The sequence below is a fragment of the Cupressus sempervirens genome, chromosome 7 (assembly GCF_028749045.1).
Source record: "Cupressus sempervirens isolate cs-2001-9-10 chromosome 7, ASM2874904v1, whole genome shotgun sequence".
Lineage (NCBI taxonomy): Eukaryota > Viridiplantae > Streptophyta > Pinopsida > Cupressales > Cupressaceae > Cupressus > Cupressus sempervirens.
The window spans coordinates 382011352-382025818 of record NC_143124.1 but is presented as its reverse complement, the minus strand read 5'-3'; the positions used below and the strand labels follow the sequence as shown (position 1 = coordinate 382025818).

General features: G+C 36.6%; 1 pseudogene across 1 annotated transcript; it reads left to right on the top strand.

The window, feature by feature from the left end:
• The first annotated feature begins 569 nt into the window (after nt 1-569).
• On the top strand, nt 570-3115 carry LOC149547080 (subtilisin-like protease SBT1.7 pseudogene; annotated as a pseudogene). Its single transcript, XR_016353829.1, has one exon. The product of XR_016353829.1 is annotated as a subtilisin-like protease SBT1.7 pseudogene (transcript).
• The last annotated feature ends 11352 nt before the right edge of the window (nt 3116-14467 follow it).

Below are 14467 nucleotides of genomic sequence, written 5' to 3'. Positions count from 1 at the left end.
AGAGTAGTGTTCTATTGTGATTTATCTCTCTTATACAAAAGTGTTATGTGTGTACCTTTTTTATACATTTCAAATGGTTCCATATAGTTTCTATAGCTATTTGGCTTCACCAAAATTTAATAAAATAATATATTGAAACAAGAGCTTCTATTCCTCTTGTATTACTATAGCTAATTCAACATGAGGAACAGAAAAACAATCTTTACTCGCTTTAAAAATATATATAATTCAATACATCATCATGAAGTTTTTACTTGAATCTTACCTCAGACTAGAAGCACGAACTCACTTTTATTTACTTTAAACAAAATTATTTAAGATTTGAATTCTTTTCCATCTTTTCTCGGAAACCTCGAGGCAAAGAAGTTTCTCACTTTTCGTGATTCCGCTTTCGTCTAATCTATGAAAATTCTTGACTTCTGCCTTGCGCGTTTGCAATATTTGCTTCCCGCTTTCGTCGGATGCTCAATTTCCTCGTTCCTTATCGTTAGATTGTAGACTTTATCATCCTTTACAAAAAGTACTGTACAATTTTATCCCCACATTTTCTCGGATGCTCAATTTCGTGATTGTTATTGTTATTATCCCTTCAAAATATTAAAAAGAAAAAAAGACAAAGGAGAGTACAATTATCTCCACATTTTCTTCTCCACCAAGACTTTGCTTCGGCCCACTAGAGCCTGCTACTCCTGTTAAATAACCCCTCGCGGCCATGTGATTCCCTACACCCAACGTTTTTCTTCAATACTCAAAATGAGTAGCCCGACCTCCCCCCTCTCCGCGCTTCTAGCGTTTCTGCTGCTCTTCCTATCCACCGCAGGAAGTGTCAACGGAAAAAAGCCATACATCGTCCATATGTTGAAATCCATGAAACCCCCGCACTTCAGCTTGCACGAGCACTGGTACCATTCAATCCTCACCCAGGCCACTTGCAATGCCTCCAAATTAGATCCACGTGTCCTCTTGTACACCTATCACACAGTCTTCCATGGCTTTGCGGCCAAACTGACCAGTGCGGAGGCTGTAGCTTTGGAGAGCGTTAATGGCTGTCTCGCAGTGATTCCATCGGCTCTGATTAAACTTCATACCACGCACTCACCTCACTTTCTCGGCCTTACCGATGATAGAGGACTGTGGGCGAAGCATTTGAATCGGGGTGAAGATGTGATAGTGGGCCTGGTGGACACGGGGATATGGCCCGAGAGTGAGAGCTTCCATGACGAGGGTCTCGGCCCCGTTCCCTCCAGATGGAAGGGCGAGTGTGAAAGCGGAGACCGATTCGATTCATCCATGTGCAACAGAAAACTCATCGGAGCAAGATTCAATTTCTCGGTGGGCTACAAATCGCATGTGGGCGAGGATTTCATATCTCCAAGAGACAGCTATGGCCACGGCACACATACTGCTTCTACTGCTGTGGGTTCCGCTGTAAGGGGAGCCAACTACAACGGCTTTGCCAAGGGAACGGCTATGGGGATCGCCCCTGCGGCGAGACTGGCTGTTTATAAGGTCTGCTGGGGAGAGAAGGGCGGCTGCGATGCGAGCGACATAGCTGCTGCAATGGAAAAAGCTGTCCAAGATGGTGTTGACATTATTTCTATGTCGATTGGCCCCCTGTTGGAGAAACCATTTTACGCGGATCACACTGCGCTGGCAGCGTTCGGGGCGATGGAGAAGGGTGTATTCGTTTCCGCCTCTGCTGGAAACGATGGGCCAAATTCATCTTCTGTTAAAAACACGGCACCGTGGATGACCACAGTGGGCGCCAGCATTATGGACCGAGAGTTTCTCTCTTTTGTAAGCCTCGGAAACGGGGAGCACTTCAAGGGGTTGTCTTTTTACAGAGGACCAGGGACTCAAAATCTGCCTCTGCTCTACGATTTCTGCGGTGACCGGGGTCTTGATCCTCACATTTTCAAAGGTAAACTTGTGCTCTGTACTTCGCAAAGCGATAATTCGACGGAAAAAGCGAGGCTTGTGAAGAAGGCGGGCGCAGCAGCATTGATCGCTGTGGGAGACAATGATAAGCCCATCGATCAGCCATATTTGCCGGCTACGAAGGTGAGTTCTACAGCGGCGGAAAAGATAAAAGCATATGTCAACAGCACCGCGGCGCCCACAGCCACGATCAATCCCACGGGGTTGACCTCCGTGGGAAAAAAGACGGCTCCTATCGTGCCCGGGTTTTCTTCGAGAGGTCCGAGCCTTAATTTCCCGGAAGTTCTTAAGCCCGATATAATTGCGCCCGGTGTTAACATCTTGGCGGCTGTTGGCGGCGGCTTCATGATACATGCCGGGACTTCAATGGCGTGCCCCCACGTCAGCGGCACCGCTGCGCTCATCCGAGCTGCGCATCCGACGTGGAGTCCTGCGGCTATGAAATCGGCTCTCCTCACGACGGCCTCCACGCTCGACAACGCAAAGCAGCCCATCAAAGATGCGCTCACCCTGCGAGCCGCGGACCCCTTTGCGATGGGTGCAGGTCAGTTAAATCCAAGGGCGGCGCTGGAGCCGGGGCTGGTGTACGATTTGGGGCCTCAGGGCTACATCAACTATCTGTGCGGACAGAACATGTACACCAATAAGCAAATAGCACTACTCACCCACAAATGGCCCCCTTGCCCCAAATCGGTGGAATCAGGGGTCGATCTTAATTACCCATCTTTCTCTGTGATATTGAAGTATGGAGAGCGTGCTCAGGTGAAGAGGAGGACGGTGACCAACGTGGGCGGTGACAATGCGGTTTACACAGTACGGGTGAAGAGCAGTCCGAACGTGAAGGTGAGCGTGGAGCCAGATACATTGGTGTTCAAGAAAAGGAACGAGCGGGCAAGTTATAATGTGACATTCGAAAGCAAAGTGAAAGGGAGAGAAGATGAGTCCGGAGAGATTGTGTGGGAATGCATCCAAGGTGGAATGCACGTCGTTCGTAGCCCAATTGTCATCCTCTGGACCGTTTGAAGTGTAGCAGCTGTAAATTTCGGAGCTGATAAAAGTTTATGTGGCTTTTAACATATTAAAACGGATTATCGACGAAGCATTAGACTATTTTCTCACTGGATGCACATTTGAGGCATTTTAATATATTGAAATCAGGCGTATCCCATTTTCACTATTCTTTGCGCTCGTTTTCAGTTTTGTTTTCTAGTGTTGATTCACGATTTGGCTTATGTTTGAGAGCCACAAAAAAACACTCTTTTTAAAATTAAAAAAATTGTTCCATTTTTTAATCATTCAACTTGTAATTATTAATTTATTAATAAAAATAAAGAACATCGAAATTTTTGTTGTTCAAATATAAGTTATATTATTAGTTTTTATCAAAAGCAATAAATTTTAAAATATTTATTATATTTATTTTGTTTATCATTATATGATATTTTTAAAAATTTAAGATAAAAATATTTAATTTTTGTCAAAACTAATATTATTTATCTAATCAATCTTTTTATAAAATTTTAAAAATTGTGCAAAAATTCTATAATTAATATTTATTGATTTTCTTATTTAAAAATGACATTTTTCTGTTTCATTATTAATTGATATGATCAAAACAACTAGTGTATAAATGAAATTGCTACTTAAATTCTATTACATTTTCAATATATCGTTTATAAAATTTTGATTATATAATTTTAATTCACAATTTAACTTTATTAATATCTTATTATTTTAATAATATTAAGTACTCACTTTTCTACCCCTTTAAGACATCCATCTCTCTCGATATTATACATTAAAACAAACTCTCTTATAAAATATTTCTTATTATTAATTAAATAGTATACTCTATTTTAGAAAAGCCTATTGAAAGATATATGAGAAGAATTTATCCTGATCAATCTACCCTATCCCTTCTAAAAGTATTAAATATTAAATAGCTTTATGATTGCGTAGCTTTTTTGATCTTAAAGGAAACTGTTAAGCTACCATGCATAGCGCTACTAATAAAAATCAATGTAGTTTTCAACCTTAAAACCAAAGTACAAACCCATTATCATTCGTAGATATTTCCATTAAAAAAACATTACTTTATTATCCGCATGAATCGTGCCACTTTCGCACAATAGCATAAGCTATGGGAATAAGAATATTGGTGCAAGTGGTAAAGCAATAAGAATAACTTGAGCAATTTTACTTTTGATTTACTTTTGTCAGTACGAATAAATTTGGCCTCTTTCCGCCTAGAATTATGGCATAATTTTTAAGATGTCCTGAACAGTAGAGGAGGACAATTATACAAATGTGGAGCACTGATGGCTCTTGGGAATAATATCGTCGTGCACGTGCCCTAATCATGTCTTCTTTCATATGGACAACGTCGATAAACATATCATTTTCTTTATGACAATGACTTTACGTTGCAGTCAATGTCTCTCTTCAAGTAATTTAAAGAAATAAATTTATTATCGTCATGAGTACTTAGTTATATTATTTTCGCTCCGACCGTAACTTAATTGCCTTTCTCTGAACTATGGTCTAGAGCATCTATAGTAAATTACTTTGTCGCATTTGATGTATGCTCGACAGCTCTTCTTTTATCACAGGTACAGATGTAAAGTAGTTAAGTTAATATTCAGTGAACTACTTGTCAAAGAATGTACCTTCACTCATTCTCATATTTTCATGCAACATGCTAATCTCCATCCAAAATGTATTAAAGACAAAATAAAGTCGAATATTTTTTTTATAAACTATGCAAATCGTGAAGATCAAATGCTAAAATTTTCAAAAAAAATCCACGATGTTTTTGGTCTTTTAAAAATTGGTCAACTATAGAATTTGGATGAAGGATAGTCGCATCCTTCTTTCACACTGTTCACTTGTTTATCATCTCATATTCATTTCCATGCAATAACGTGCTATATCCAACATGGTCAATTAGATAATGACTAAGTATTAAAACAATTTCTTTGTTTAAAGTAAGTCTATAATAGTTATTTGAACAAAACATAGTACTATTTCATATCAAATTCAATAATAACTCACAATCAAGGACAAAGTAGTTTATACATCTTAAAATAAAAAGACAAAATAACTGTGTATTATAAATAATTTTTTATCTATTTTATATTTTTCCTTTGTTTATAAATAAAAGATCGAAGTCAAAGATAATATTGAGATTAAGAAATTTATACAACCCAACTCCCTCTGAAGGACACTAAAGAAGTTAGATAGAAATCCTCCAGTATTACGACATTAAACTGCTGCAGAGTAAATAGTACCCATTGTTATATTACTGATTTTTCATGGTACTCCAATTTCTATCCAAAGTTCTTTAGAGTTTCTTTTGCCATAATTCTGGTCCATAACCTATATCGCTAGAAACACCATCTTCCACAAATACAATTTTCTTATACATAGATTGGTTAGTAATTTAAATAACTGAACATGAATAAAATATTGTTTAAGTGGACACTTTCTTTATTCAAACATACAAATATCAGATTACAAATTTAATGACTTTTGAAATTAGAGAAGTTAAATGATCAAGTGATTGTAACAATTACAATTATAATTGGAATTAGAGAAGGATCGAGAGAGTTAACAATCAAGAGATTTTAACAATTACACTTACAATTGGAATTAGAGAAGTTAATTCACTACTACACACTAGGGGTATTAAAGACAATACGGAAAGAAAAAATTGATATTTTGTCTTTATTATATTTTTATATTTAAACTATTTTTTCATTGTTTTAAATAGAGATAATAGTGAAAAACTAATAATAATAATTTGTGAAAAAATTATAATTTTGTCTTAAAAAAAATTACATTATACTTTTTAATTTTTAATTGTCTCTACTTAAAGAAATGCCTAAATGCATGGTATTTAGCCTATTATAAAGAACATATTTTTATTCAATTTTGCTTCTCTTGTGGTAGAGAACTCACCATGCAAAGCAAACTCATCAATCAAATGGAGTTGTTTGTGGGATCGCTATGCAAACTCATTGAAATGGAGTAATCAGAGGCACTGAATCTACAATATCCACTCATGCAAATGCTTCCAAATGGAGTAATTAGAGGCAAGATATTTGGATAGGGGGTATTTCTTCTATGAGAAGAATGACATCTTGTAGTTTTTATGCCCTAGGTGCTATAGTCTTCTCCGTGGTTTCGCTTCCTGGAGATTTTCCATATTGCTGCCATGTAGCAATGGAGGATCTATTTGTTTCAGCTATTTAGTTTCAACAACCTTTCCATTGCATTTTAGTCATCTTCGTGCCCTACAATTGAACATAAATGGTATGTTCTCACTTTTTACAGTTTATGCTCTAGGAAAATATGGTTTTGCATATATATATAATGGTGAGATTCTATTTGAAATTTTCTATGTAGATACAAAAATCTTGGATTTCAATTTTAGTTTAGTCTATTGAAGGTAAAAATGGCTCCTATCACTAAGATGATTGTCACTACAGACTTAGCATCCTATATAAATTTTTGCTATTGTGGTTGGGGAACACCACCTATTATCCAAATTTGACATCACATGCCTCTAGCTTAAACACTAGAATTGCCTGGAATGTCACTGAATTTGGCCTCTTAGGTATGTGCAGATTAAGTTTGCAAATTCATTTAGATTTTTTTTTTGGGCCATGCTTTTGATTTGGAATGTGGACTTATTTTCCTGAGAGTTGGTCATTCTTAATTGTACATGCTTTTGTAGGATTAGAAATCTCTCTAATAACAGTGTACTCCCCTACTTAGAAATCTTGAGCAAATTAATTTTTTTGTTACTACATAGTAAGTTTCATATTGTAAATTTGTCATTTCTCACTCTAATGATATTTCTCCTTCGGTGTAACCAAATTTTATAAGATAGTTTTGCTTTTGGTTGTAAAAAATAGTGTCCTTTCAGCAATTGAGGTTGTTGCTTTTTAATGATGAGCTCCACTAGATTTTCTTTGATGGCTTTTTCTTGTTTTCTAAGATTTAAAGCTAATCTATTCTCGATTGTTACATGCTCTGACTATTACCAAATTTTCCCTACTCTAGCTTTAGTTTGTGCCCACAATGGTCATCTAGATTTTTGGATACAAACCCCTAGTTTTTCTTTGTATTTTCTCTCATTCCTTGGGCTCATTGGTTCATCTATTTCAAAATGTGTAGTTGTATCATTATCTCTACCCTGTCGGTGTTGAATACCACATCTACCTTAACAAAGCTTATCAGTTAGAAATACCAATACAAGTCATACTATTTTCAAAGGTAGTAATTTGCAAATAACTTCCTTTGGCTGAGAGACAAATGTTGTATTTCAACTATCTTTTGGTAGCTGAAGGATACATATGGTGCATTTCAACTGTATTTTAGTAGTTGAAGAATGAGAAAGAAGACACATGGTATAGGTAGGTTTGTGTAGGTTCAACCATCATTGTTCAAGGTTGCTATTCTTTAAGCATCAGGATGGATTGGTCAACTTCTCCCCTTGTTGATTACAATGTCACCAGTGGTTTTTGAATTGAAGCTTTATGATATCGCAAATGTTAAAGGAGTTGTGGTAGACCTTACTCACTGTAGTACCTATACTTAGGCGTTGGCTTTCACATTTTCTAGATTGGACATGAGAAAACAAATTATTTAACATTTGTATTATTTCATTCAACCAAACTTAGACTCAATTATTGCAACTTGGTGAGTTAGTTTCCACATCCAATCTACTATTACTTTTGAAAGAAAAACAACTAGAATTTGTTTATTACACTGACATCCTTGCTTTTGTAAAATCATTGGTATTTAATGATTAATGAATGTGTATTCTACAATAGCTAGCAATGCTTACTACTAGGTCATGAATTTGTCAATTTTTTTAACAAATATGGAATTAATGTTTATGTGTTAGATAAAAATTTCAAGAATTAATTAAGAAGATTGAGATTCCTTTTAATTTACAACAAATTCTTACTTACTCTCCTGCTTCACTTTTCTTAGTTTGTTAGCTTTTATTAAATTGGTGCATTATGGTAGTTCTGTTATAGGTCATTTACTAGAATAGAAGTACTTATTATAATATTCATTATGTGTACTTGTAGGTTATGTACACCAAAGTCTCCTATGTCATACAATGTTTGATCGACGACTGTCTCAGAGAGAGAACCAATGATCATTTCTATTTACCACATTATCTTAGTGCTTTAGCTACATTTATTAATGCATTATCAAAATCATCTACATAGCTACATTTATCAGCTTAATTACTATTAAAAGATGATTTTACCATCTTATGTTTATGGCTAAGAAATCTGCGTAGTATTCCTACCATGAGATTTAAGGGAGTTGTTTTATCTTTTAAATTATTAAGCTCCCTTTATACCTAATTCAAGGAGGAGAATTGGATTAGATTTTTCTATAAAGTGGAGAAGGTAAAACCAATTTTATGTCTAAATCTGCTATTTCGTACATCCAGCCAAAACCATCAAGTATTTTCGTTTCGTACTTATGGTTTCAATTTGTATAGTTTGTTGGCCTCCATCCAAAAATAGACCACATTTTTTTGTATTCACTCTATATGTGATATCTATATAAGAAATGTGATATAGAGATGTAAAGACAATTGTGTACTATTCCTCTAAGAAATAAAAGATTGTCTCTTGTGCTGATTAACCCTGTACTCAATGTATTCTATCTCTCACCACCTGATGAACTAAGGAGGGGGCACACTTCTCAGGACGTCTGGTGTGTTTTCTAGTTTTTAATTTAGTGTGGTATGTTTGTATTTCACTAATATCAAGTTTCATTTGAACTAGTAATTGATTTCATTATTGTCTTTGTATTAGTTAGTAATCTGATATGTTTGTTGTTCATGTAGTAGTTTGTAATCTGATTTGCATTGTTATAATATGATTTTTGTTTTTTTAATGATTTGAATTACTAATGTTTTATCATATTTTTGATTCAATGAATAGAAATAATTATATTGTTATTGCTAGTAGAAAGACGTTTTCATTTCTAATGTTTTTATTGTCCAAATCATTTTAGCAAGTTTTAGTCAAGTTCATGTCACGGTTTGATTTATTTTTTCATAGATTCATTTGTTGTAGTTTTATTTCAGTTTTCTGTAGGTTCACTTTCATGTGTTTTAGTTGCATCCATAATCACTCAAATCCCAACTATCATCCCTTGATAGCATACTACTGAGACATCTTTCACAAGCTTACACTCTTGGATTGACACATATAGAAAATCAAACTTCATCTTAAATTTTTAATTCTTTCATAATATTTTCCCTAGTGTTGGCCTATCAACCTTCTTGTAGAGGCAATAATGTTGGTATCTGATTTATATTATTATGATATGCTTGTTTTTCTTATAGAAATTTGTAATCTAATTTGCATTGTTATAATATGATTATTGTTTCCTTATAATTTGAATTACTAATGTTTTATCATAGTTTTAATTTAGTGAATAGAAATAATTATATTCTTATTGCTAGTAGAAAGACATTTTCATTTTTGATGTTGTTATATTTTCCAAATCATTTTAGTCAAGTTCCCATCATAATTTGATTTCAATTTTTCATAGATTCATTTGTCGCAGTTTTATTTCAATTTTCCATAGGTTCACTTTCATGTGTTTTAGCTGCATCCATAATCACTCAAATCTCAACTATCATCCCTTGATAGCATATTTCTCAAACATCTTTCACAAGCTTATGCTCTTAGATTGACACATATAGGCCAGTTGAACATCATCTTAAATTGTTAATTCTTTCATAATATTTGCCCTGGAGTGTTAGCCTATCAACCTTCTTGTAGGGGCAAGAATGTTGATATTTTACCATTGCAAGGATAAGATTTATTTGCACAATTAGAATTAATCTCATTTAGGGTGCAAGCACCAAAGTTCTTTCCTTCATTGTGGTAGGTTTGAGGGTAAGAATTGAGTAGCATTATATTGAACTTGAAACAATTGTATCTTGTGATTATTTTGTGAAAATAACTGAATATAATATAATTTAGAGACTCTTGATGGTATAATAAAATACTAGCAAGACGTAGTCCAAATTTTAGAGATATTTCATGCCTATATTATATTTAATATAAAAATAATAATAACAATTTTGTGTCCAAACATAAAACATTTGTATCTTGTGATTATTTTGTGAAACTAACTAAGTATGATATAATTTAGAGATTCTTGATGGTATAGTAAAATCATAGCAAAAAGAAAACCAAATTTTAGAGATATACTATACCTATATTATATTTAATATGAAAAATAATAATAACAATTTAATTTTCTAAAAAATAATAATTTGTGACCATATTCTATTATGACCTAAGTTTTGATGAAAAATATAACACAACATTGAACAAGCAAGAGAAGCCATAAGAGATATGAGAAACCCAAAATGGGCTCTACCTTTCTATTCACAATACATGTAATTTATAGAGTATTACATATCAATATAATGAATATTGTATTGTGCTAAATACATTCCTCACATTGACTGCTAGTAGAGTTTTATGATGAAGTGTGGGCTATGGACGATGGAGGAATGATGAGTCGGTGGAGAAATTAATATCCGCCAACATTCCCCCTTAAAATTTCTTCCAGTAAATTTTCTATTGTATTTATATTGTTTTTCTTGGTCATAATTACTTTGGGTTTTACAGCTTAACCCTGGGTAAGTGCACAAAGTTGTGGTGCCAAAAAGGGGGTATAAGTGGACATCTTTTTCCTGAAATCTGCAAATTTTGAACTTCAACAAGAATTTGACGATAGTTACGCTCAAAATTTTTAGATATGACAAAAACAAAAGTTGTAGTCCTTTGAATCTAGTTTCTAAACTACTAATTTTTTTTTCAAAATGGTTTAGTTTTAGGTCCTCAAAAAAGGGGTCCACAAAAAGTGGTACTGTTTATTCCAAAAAAACATAACATAGTACAAAGTGTGGCCCACCTAAAATTTTAACTTTTTTTTTTGAAATTCTTTAATCGCTCTGGTCAAAAGTTACCTAACACTATGTAGTTTATCCCAAATTTTTTGGGTAATTTTATAATGTGTATTTTTTTAATGAATTTTTTAACTAGACACATCCCAAAAATGTGAAATATCTATGTGCTCCCCCTAGAAATAATCGAAAACTAATCTAAAATCAAAACTTTTTTTTTTCAAAGTGTGTAGAATGGAGTCTAGTTTCTAAAAAATTAAGTTATTACAAAATTCAATGAACGAGCTAAAATCTATAGCCCAATTAGTACATGGTGGTTTTTGACAAAAAATGAACATACATTCAAAAGAAATTATAGATGAAAGGCTTGAAATAGTTCAAATTAAAAATAAATTATATGGTTAGATAGCGAACACAGAGACCTATAATGCTATGTAACTTGATCTTATCGATACCCAACCATGAGAAATCTTGAAGGGGAGCATAGAAGAAAAAACAATCATTTTTTGTATGTTTGCTGGAAAACACGTCTCAGGCCTATTCATCAAATCCAAACCTTTGGGTTGGGTCTCCAAGGAAAAACCAAGCCTTAGGCTTGTGTTTAATTAAGGTTTAAATAGCGTGTGCACCCTATAGTGTGTGCGCCCTATAGCGCGCATGCGCTATTTAAACCTCAATTCTAAATAGCATGTGCGCACTATAGTGCACACTATAGTGCGCATGCACTATTAAGATCTATGTTGCAAAAGAGAACTACGTGGGGGAGGATAGGGGAATGGCTATGTGTGTGCGTGAAAGAGATAGAGAGAAAGTAGGGGATAGGAGAGGGGAGAGAGTACAGGTTGGGAGAGAGAAAGTTAGAAAGAGTAGGGGTGGCAAAGAGAGTATAGGATGAGAGAGAGAGAGAGAGAGAGAGAGAGAGAGTAGGGGTGGCAAAGAGAGGAAGTTTGAGAGAGAGTAGGGGTGGAAAAGAGAGAGTGCAGGATTGGGGAAAGAGATTTAAAGTAGGGGATGGGAGAGAGAGGAAGTGTGAGAGAGAGTATAGGTTGGGAAAGAGAGATTAAGAGTAGGGGATGGGGGAGAGAGAGAGTAGGCGATGGGAGACGGAGTGGGAGAGGAAGAACTTGAGAGAGAGAGGAGGATGGGAGTGCATGTGTGTGAAAGAGAGAGTATGGAATGGGAGAGGGGGAAGACAAAGTAGCTCAAGAGAGAGTAGGGGATGGAAGAGAGAGTAGGCGATGGGAGAGGGAGTGGGAGAGGGGGAGAGAGGGGGAATAGAAATGTGTGTAAGAGAGAGAGAGAGAGAGAGAGAGAGAGAGAGAGAGAGAGAGAGAGAGAGAGTAGGGGATAGGAGAGAGTGTAAAAATTTAAGAGAGACTAGAGGGTAATAGAGAGAGAGAGAGTGGAGAGGGAGAGAGTGAGAGTGAGAGAGAGAGCAGGCAATGGGAGAGGGAGATCAAGTGAGAGAAAAAGTAGGGGATGGAAGAGGAGAGAGAGGGGATGGGTGTGTGTGTGTGAAAGAGAGAGAGTCAAGAATGAGAGAGGGGAGAGAGAGATAGAGAGAGTAGGCAATGGTAGAGGGATGGGAGAGAGAGGGAGAGGGAGAGAGAGAGAGAGAGAGAGAGAGAGAGAGAGAGAGAGAGAGAGAGAGAGAGAGAGAGGCGGTGGGAGAGGGAGTCGGAGGGAGAGAGCGGTGGAATGGAAGCATTTAAGAGAGATAGAGTAGGGGATGGGAGAGAGTAGGCAGTGGGACAAGGACTGAGAGAGAGAGAGGGGGGGGGAATGGGAATGTGTATTTATTTATAAGAGAGATAGAGTAAAGGATGGGAGAGAGTGTGAGAGTTTGAGAGAAAGTAGTAGGGGATGGGGGAGAGAGTGAGAGTAAGGGATGGGAGAGAGGGAGAGAGGGGGAGAGAGAGAGAGAGAGAGAGAGAGAGAGAGAGAGAGAGAGAGAGAGAGGAGAGAGGAAGAAAGAGAACTTGAGAGAGAGAGATAGTAGGTGGTAGGAGAGGGAGTGGGAGAGGGAGAGAAATAGGGGGGATGGGAGTGTGTGTGACAGATGTAGAGAGTAGGGGATGGGAGAGAAGAAGAAGAGTGGGGGGATAAGAGTGTGTGTATCTATGAAAGTAAGAGAGTAGGGGATGGGAGAGAGTGTGAAAGTGTGAAAGTAGGGGGTGGTAGAGAGAGAGAGAGTACGATGATGGGAGAGAGAAAGTAGGCAGTGGGAGAGGAAAAGAGAGAGGGGGGATGGGAGTGTGTGTGTAAGAGAGATAGAGCAGGGGATGGGAGAGAGTGTGAGAGTGTGAGAGTAGGGGGTCGCAGAGAGAGAGAGAGTACGATGATGGGGAGAGAAAGTAGGAAGTGGGAGAGGGAAAGAGAGAGGGGGGATGAGAGTGTATGTGTAAGAGAGATAGAGTAGGGGATGGGAGAGAGTGAGAGTGTGAGGGAGTAGGGGATGGGAGAGGGGAGAGAGAGTAGGGGATGTGAGAGAGTGTGAGAGTGTGAGAGAGTAGGGGATGGGAGACGAGAGAGAGTAAGAGATGAGGGAGAGAAAGTAGGCAGTGGGAGAGAGAGTGGGAGAGGTAGAGAGAGCTTGTACAAGATGGGAGAGAGAGAGAGTAGAGAGGGAGAGAGAGAGATAGTAGGTAGTAGTAGTGTGAGTGTGAGAGAGAGTAGGGGGTGGTAGAGAGAGTATGACGATGGGGGAGAGAAATTAGGCAGTGGGAGAGGGAGAGAGAGGGGGAATGGGAATGTGTGTAAGAGAGACAAAGTAGGGGATGGGAGAGAAGAGAGAGAGAGTAGGGGATGAGGGAGAGAAATTAGGTGGTAGAAGAGGGAGAGGGAGAGAGATAGGGGGATAAGCGTGTGTGTGAGAGATCTAAAGAGCCGAGGATGGGAGAGGAGAGGGGGGTGAGAGAGGTAGAGAGAGTAGGTGGTGGGAGAGGGAGAGTGAGAGAGAGTAAAGGATGGGAGAGAGTAGGAAGAGAGAGAGAGGGAGGGGATGGGAGAGAGAGTAGGGAGGATGGGGGAGTGATGTGTTTTGAGATAGTGCGTACACGCTATAGTGTATACGCACTATCTCAAATCATAAAAAAATGGTAATAAACCAACCTTTGGGCCCATTTCATCCATTTTTAACTTTTGGTCTGTTATGCTCTCTGTTATTCCAACATAAAACACGGGTTTCAACATAGCAAACACTATTTCAACACTTTTGGAAGCTAGCAAACACCAAATTCAATCATTGGATACGTGATTTGAAGAATTTTTGAATATTCCTTTAATAGAAAAGGTTAGTGCAATCCATTTTAAATATTGTTTGTCAATATATAGATACAAATTTGATTATAATTTGATATGTTATGTAATATATAGTGAATTCATTGAAAATTGTATGTTTGAATGAAATGTTATTTCGAAATGGTTAGAAATTTGACAAGTCATTTGATATATATAGTGTATTCATTCAAATAATTATAATTTTTATATGTAATTGAATAATTTTTAATTTACACATTTTAAGTAATTTGGATGTTTGAATAATTTGACATGTAGAAATCATCATCA